The 6,739-nt window shown below is 52.0% G+C and overlaps 1 protein-coding gene across 3 annotated transcripts in view; it reads left to right on the top strand.

Moving 5' to 3' along the window:
• The first annotated feature begins 204 nt into the window (after positions 1 to 204).
• Positions 205 to 6,739, top strand: part of RREB1 (ras responsive element binding protein 1) — a 129,786-nt gene continuing 123,251 nt past the window's right edge. The window contains exon 1 of one of the 3 annotated variants that reach the window (XM_081206148.1): positions 205 to 298. The gene's annotated coding sequence lies outside the window, so the exon portion shown is untranslated. Of the gene's footprint in view, positions 299 to 1,456; positions 1,556 to 6,739 lie in introns of those variants that run through there. The other 2 variants (XM_081206150.1, XM_081206149.1) reach the window with 2 other exon arrangements.

Here is a 6,739-nt window from a genome sequence, read left to right as displayed (position 1 = left end):
GCAAGATTAGTTGGACTTTTGTCCCGATGGTTAGCAAAAAGTTGCTTAAGCGAGGAGCAGCAGGAGGAGGCTGAGCTAGCTCCGTGCAACTGGGAGGAGGAGGAAGGAGAAAAGTTTTTTACTCACTTCTCTGCTGCGAGGAGCAGAGCCCCTCCCAGGCGAGGAGAGGGAGCGAGCGAGATAGGGATGCTACCGCTTGCAAGAGGCGGCGGCGGCAGCGGCAGCGGCAGCAGCCTGGCTGAGTAACACGTCCCCGGGAGCCTGGCCGGAGCCACACGTGATGCGCCTGCCTCGGAGGGTGAGCGGGGGCGCGCGGTGCGGGGTGGGGGGACTGGGGGCACCGTCGGGCGCCGCTGCCGGGCCGGAGGGCTCCTCGGCTTCGCCTCATCCTCCTCCGGGAGGGAGGAGAGGACGAAGGGAAGTTCTGGGGGAGTTGATGAACTTTGCACATCCATCGAAACGCCATTTTGAATTCGGCTGCTGCTCGCTCTCCCCCCTCCTCCCTCCGGAAACTTTTGCTTTCCTTTGGTAATTGCGCGTCCCCGGCCTTTCCCGGTTATTATCCTTAACTTTTTTTTTTGAGTGGCGTGCGGGGGGGTCGGGAGAGGGAGGTGTGTGGGCGGCCGTGCATCATCATCATCATCCTCATCACCATCCTCGCCGCTTTCCATCCTGGCTCGAGCCAGGCAGCCCAGCCCGGAGCAAGTCCGACGTAAGTAGGCGAGGCTGATGCCAGGAGGGCGACTTTCTACCTGCGCCTCTTGGAAAGGAGGAGAAAGGAAAGGCGCAGCTTGGGAGCCAAACTGCCTGGGGGAGCTTCCGAGGCGCGCAAAGAAACTTTTCCCCCCCTTACGAACGTGCGGATGGATGGGTGGGGATGAGGAAGGAGGACACTTGCGGCGAAAGGTAGAAAGTGCCCCCCTTTTTCAAGCGGCGCGACTCTCTTGCTGGTGTTGCAAATGTAGCGTTTGGGGAGGGAGCGAGAGGTGGCCGGGTGGGTTTTTTTTTGTTTGTTTGCTTTTTGTGTGTGTGTCGTGGAGGAAAGTTTCTGAAAAGTTGGTTGGCAGTGGTGCCGAGCAGATGCTGCTGCCGAGTTGGGGCAGCGTTCTCTCTCTCTTTCCCATCCCCCGCTCCTCCCTGCCTCCCCTTCTCGGCTCCCCCCACCGCTCCTTCCGTGTTGCAAACTGTACCAACCAGCAACACCCGTTGCAGCCTGTTGCCTGCAGGACCTGATGCTCATCCATATTAAACCGTCTGAGCTCAGGAATTCATCCAGATCATCTCTCTCCCTCCCCTCCTACTGCAAAGTTTATTTTTAACCAACGATTTGGATGGGCCTGCGAGAAGGAGAAGGAGAAGCATCTTTTAACCCAATTGGCCTCCGCTCCCTGCAACTACATCCTCCTCCGGCTCGCTCTCCTCTTCCTTCTCCAGCAATTTTTTTGTTGTTGCGTTGGGGTTGTGCGAGAGAGAGGGAAAAGCTTTTATGATTTGAAGATGATGGGGAGCGAAGTAGCTCCCCTCTAAGTTGAAGTAGAGTCGACTCTCTCTCAAGGTACAGCTCTCCCCCCCAACCCCCCCCCCCGACGCTTTGGTCTCTTTTTCCTCTCTCTCTCTCTCTCTCTCTCTCTTGGGCATCTGCTAACTTTTCCCCCTCCTTGTTCGCAAGGGCGGTTGCTGGAAGCATCTGTGTGTGTGTCGTTTCTGTCGCTCCCTTTTAATATATATATAATTGTACTTTGGTACTTCTCGTTCCCTTTGCCCTCCCCTCCCCTTCACCCTCGGGGATAGGGGGGGGGGGAGAGGTTGGAGCCTTCACAAGATCAGTTCTGCTTCTCTCTCGCTTGGCCTTCAGCAAAGGTGCACGCGCGTCATCCTTCTCCTTTCCTCCTTGAATACTTCGGAAGGGTTCGGCGTGTTTTATGGTCCTTTGGGGTATGTGTATGCGTATGTGCGGGAGGGTATCTGCGCTTCCTTTTCTCTCCCCCCCCCCCGTTGTACTGGGTCCGAGGGACATCTTTCTCTGCCCCCCCCACCCCTTCCAATGGATTATAGGAGGAAACGCGCACACGCATCGTCACGAGTACAGGAAGGAGCCCCGCGTGCGTCCGAACCTAGGAAAATGTGTCGCGTGTCCTATTTACTTCTGTTTTCTTCTTTTACTTCTGCGTCGAATTCTGAACTTAACTGGTCCAGGTCTCTCTTTTTCTGTGTTGTTTTTTTTTTAAAAAAAGATTCTTCTCGCATCTCTTTTTAATCCTTTTAATCGACCCTTTCGGATTACAGACAACGACGACGCTATTAACTCTCCCACCCCCTTCTATCCCCCCACAATTGCTACATCCAAAACTTCTCTAAAAGCGCCCCCTCCCTGCTCCCCCCTCGTCTCCTCTCTCCTCTCTCCGTGTTAATGCAGACTAGTCGGGACTCGTCTCTTAGGAAACTGCGACCTTAATCGTTGCTAAGAAGCAGCGGGGGAAAGGTTTCTCTCTCTCCTCCGCCCATAGGCGCCGACTCCATGGGGCTTGAGGGGGCCCGAGCCCCCTCAAAAATTCGTTTGGGGGGGCTCAGCCCCCCCAATAATCTCGGGCGGCGGTGGGCGCGTCTGCGGCTTTTATAGGGCGCCCGGTGCGCACCAGCTCGATAACGGGCACCGGCGCGGCGGGGGGCGCCGGGCCGGGGGAGGAGGGCGGCCGGCCTGTCTCCTTGGCAACCCCATTGAGCAGCGCCGGCTCCCCCGGGAGGGCCATTCCCCCGCGCCGCCGATCGCCAACACCGCCGACGCTGTGGCTGCCCGAGCCCGAGCCTGAGCCTGAGCCCGACCCGGAGCCCGAGCCAGAGCCAGAGCCCAAGCCAGTCAGTCAGTCAGTCAGTCAGGAAGGAAGGAAGGAAGGAAGGAAGGAGAAATGGGGAGGGAGACGAGGGAGGAAAATTGCGCGCAGGGTGAAGAAAGGAGAAGGGCGAACGAGACGAGCTTCCAACCCAAAAAAGGGCTGGAAGACTGGGAGGATGCAGGATCGGGAAAGAAAGCGACGCCTTCCCCGCCCGCGACGTTGCCCGCTTGTCATTGGCAGCGCAGCGGGCGCCCAGAGGGGCTGGGCACCGGCGCAGGGCCGCTCCGCAGCCGCGGAGGACAGCTGCGCGGCTAGCAAGGTGTGCCGCGTAGAGCGCGGCCCTTGTGTGGCCCGGTGGCCAGGCAAGCTCGGGCGGGGACCCCCATGCAAATCTAAGACGGGAGAAGAGGGCAGAGCAAAGGGGGTCCCTTCCCCAACCTCCGGCTCTGAGACTTCCCTGAGCCCCAGAAAAGCGAAAGGATTTTCTCTTCTTCTTTTATTATAAATATTTTATTAAGTTTTCAAATACAAAGTTAGAAACATACACTGAAGAAAAAAGTAAAAGAACAAGAAAAAGAAAAAAAGAAAAAGAAGAAAAGAAAACCAACCATTCAACACATTTTTTATATAACTAACTGGACTTCCTCGCATCTCCCTTACCCTGCATTCTTTATAATAAAGATATCAGCAAATTATTACCTTGTTTCGTACCTTATTTTGTACTTTTCAAATATTATACCTCTAAATTTAACATACTTTTCATCAGTTACTTATATCTTAAATTAAACATAGTATTACCTTAGATTTTGACCTTTTCTTACTTAAAATATAATTTCCTGTTTCCCAAATCTAATTGCTGAAGCTATAGTTTCCGAATCGTGTAAATTTTTAACATTCATACAACTTATATTGTTTTTGTAAATAGTCCTTAAATTTTTTCCAGTCCTCTTCCGTTGTTTCTTCTCCCAAATCTCGGATTCTGCCAGTCATTTCAGCCAGTTCCATGTAGTCCATCAATTGCTTCTGCCACTCTTCCAGTGTGGGCAAATCTTGTGTCTTCCAATATTTTGCGATAAGTATTCTTGCTGCTGTAGTTGCATACATAAAGAAAGTTCTATCCTTCTTTAACACTTTCTGGCCAACAATGCCCAAGAGGAAGGCCTCTGGTTTCTTGGGAAAGGTATACTTAAATACCTTTTTTAACTCATTATAGATCATTTCCCAGAAGGCCTTCACTTTTGGACAAGTCCACCAGAGGTGAAAGAATGTCCCTTCAGCCTCCTTACATTTCCAACATTTATTATCAGACAGGTGATATATTTTTGCAAGCTTGACTGGGGTCATGTACCACCTATAAATCATTTTCATAATATTTTCCTTCAAGGCATTACATGCCGTGAATTTCATTCCGGTGGTCCATAACCTTTCCCAGTCCTCAAACATGATGTTATACCCAATATCCTGAGCCCATTTTATCATGGCTGATTTGACTGTCTCATCCTGAGTGATTTTCTCTTCAACCTGCCCTCCATCCTCTTGCAGAAAACTCTTTGCCTGCCCTGCCCGTATCTCGTTTTTGCTTTTTAATTCCACACACGCACCCTTCGGACTTCGTGGCAATCGGGCGCGCGGGTGCGTTTCCTAAGAGAGTGAGGACCCCCGCCTCCTCCCCACCTGCTCCCTCGCCAGCCAGCCAGCCGCGCGCCCTAGCCGGAGAGCCCCGGCCGTCCCCGTCGCGCAATCGGCTGGATCTCCCTTCAGCAGGCCGTGCTCACAACTCGGCCCAGGGACCCCCCAGCAGCGGATCTCCGGCTCAGCTGAAGAATCCGGCAACAAGCCCCCTCCTCCCCAATCGCTCCGCCGAAATACGCTCCAAAACCCCCCAGATAGGCCGCCGGCCGCCAAGTCTAGTGGCGCCCTGAGCGAGGGTCTCTCCCCAACACCGCCACCTCGAACTGCGTTCTCCCGGCTACCCGAGCGAACCAGCGGCAGGACCCCGGTATGGGCCCCCCCAATATTTTTGATAAGTCGGCGCCCCTGCCTCCGCCCCTGGTCGAAAGACGTCTTTCCCTGCCCCGCCACCCTCTTCCCCCCCCCCCCGGTTTTTCCCCTTAAAAGATTGTGGATGCAAAAAGAAAGAGATGATGTCTCTCCTTTCTTTGGGAACTTAAAAAGGGAAAAGAAAGAGGGGGAGAGGAAAAAATAAACACCCACCCGATCTTTTATGACCTCCCCACACCCATGCAAACATGGAGCGAGTTTGCAAAAAAAAGGAGAGAGATTCTCGGCGCTCTTTGCAACTTGATCAAACTTTTTTTCTGCCCTTGCTCAAACTTTTCCCTGCCGTTGGGCTCGCTTGCTGTTGCCTTTATTTAACCGAGGGAGAGAGAGAAGGTGCTTTTTGTGTGTGTGGGTGTATGTGGGTGAAGAGCAGCCATGGAAAACGTGGTGGTTGCTCTCCTCCGTCCTCGGCCAAAGTAACTTCCAGCTTTCTAGCTCGCAGTTGTGCAACAGGCAAAGAGAGGCATCTCGTTGCCGGGCAGAGTAGAGCAGCGAGAGAGAGGAGGCTGGAGATGCTGTGAAAACTTTCGCGGAGGGAGGAGGAGGAGGAGCCGCCGCTGCTGCTTGTTGATGGTGGAGGTGGATTGAACTTTGTCATGTGGGTTGATAAGTTTGCTCTGGCTCTGCCCTCCCCTCCCTCCGGCTCTCTCCCCCCCCCCCACCCCCTCTTCTTACCTCTTCGTTACACTATCTGTCTCTCCCTCCTCTCCCAGTGCTCTGCAATGCATCCTTGATGGGTTATAAAAGAGGAGGGGAGAGCGGTTTCTCTTAGCTCAGCACATTTGTGCTCCTTTGCCTGGCGAGGAAAGAGAACGAAGAGCCCAGATCCCGATGGACAGTCCCAAATTCGGAAGGGGCTTCAGAGCAATACCCAAACTCCACTCTTCCTGGGGAGATTGTTGGGAGTTTTAGGTTTGTTTTTTTCTTGGGTGGTGGGGAGAAAATAACTCATTAAAATGCCCTTTCCTTGACTTTTAATTGTCTGACTTTGAAAAGGATGGCGGAGTTGCATTTCCCTTCGTTTTCCCTCTTGAGATGGGATTGGTCCTTTTTCTTTACAGTTTTTGATGCTAGGTGGGGGAAATCTGTAGCAGGTATATATTATCATAAATCTGGTGTCTTCAGCCTGAGAAGGCAGTTAAGTTGGTTGATTCCTGGCAAGGGAAAAGTGCTTGAAACTTTACATTTTCTGACTGCCTTTTATGTATTACCTTTTGGACAAGGTCGCTTGTGTTTAATGCAGTTTAATGCAAATTTTCTCATCCTTTGGGCAGGAAAAAAATTGCCCATGCGATAGGGGGAATCTTAATTCTCTCTGCTTTTCACACCGATGCTTGCCTCTTTTAAGATAGCTGCTTTTTCAGTAACTCCTGGAATTGGGACCCTTCCACTAACTATTGGCTGATATCCTTAAAAGGGTATGGTGGCATGAGGAATTGGATGCAGTTTGGGAAGGGTTAAAAAAAGTTGCCCTCAGCCGCTTGGTTCTCTTTCCTCAGATGAATATGTGTATATGCGCATGCAGGGGGAGATAGACATGGACCCAGTGACTCATGGTCACACAAGCCATATTTGTTTTAGGGTTTTATTTTCCTTTTGAAGGCTTAGGGGTATAGACCTCCTCTTGATGTGTCTGCATAATGCCCATTAGCATTAACTGGTGTTGCAAGTACATCCCTGGGAGAATAGACCCCTTTGTGTGTTAGAAACTCAGAAACAGCATGGCTCCATCATCCAATCAATCAAGTTACCACAACACTTCTTTTCATCCTTCGCTTAAGACACACCTAATGGCTTTAATTGTTTTAGGGCAATTGGCCAGAAACTGATGTCTTGTGTATGTA

The sequence above is a fragment of the Podarcis bocagei genome, assembly GCF_964188305.1.
Source record: "Podarcis bocagei genome assembly, chromosome: 8".
In the NCBI taxonomy this organism is placed as follows: Eukaryota; Metazoa; Chordata; class Lepidosauria; order Squamata; family Lacertidae; genus Podarcis; species Podarcis bocagei.
The sequence above is the reverse complement of the archived record's forward strand: the minus strand, read 5'-3'. Positions and strand labels throughout refer to the sequence as shown.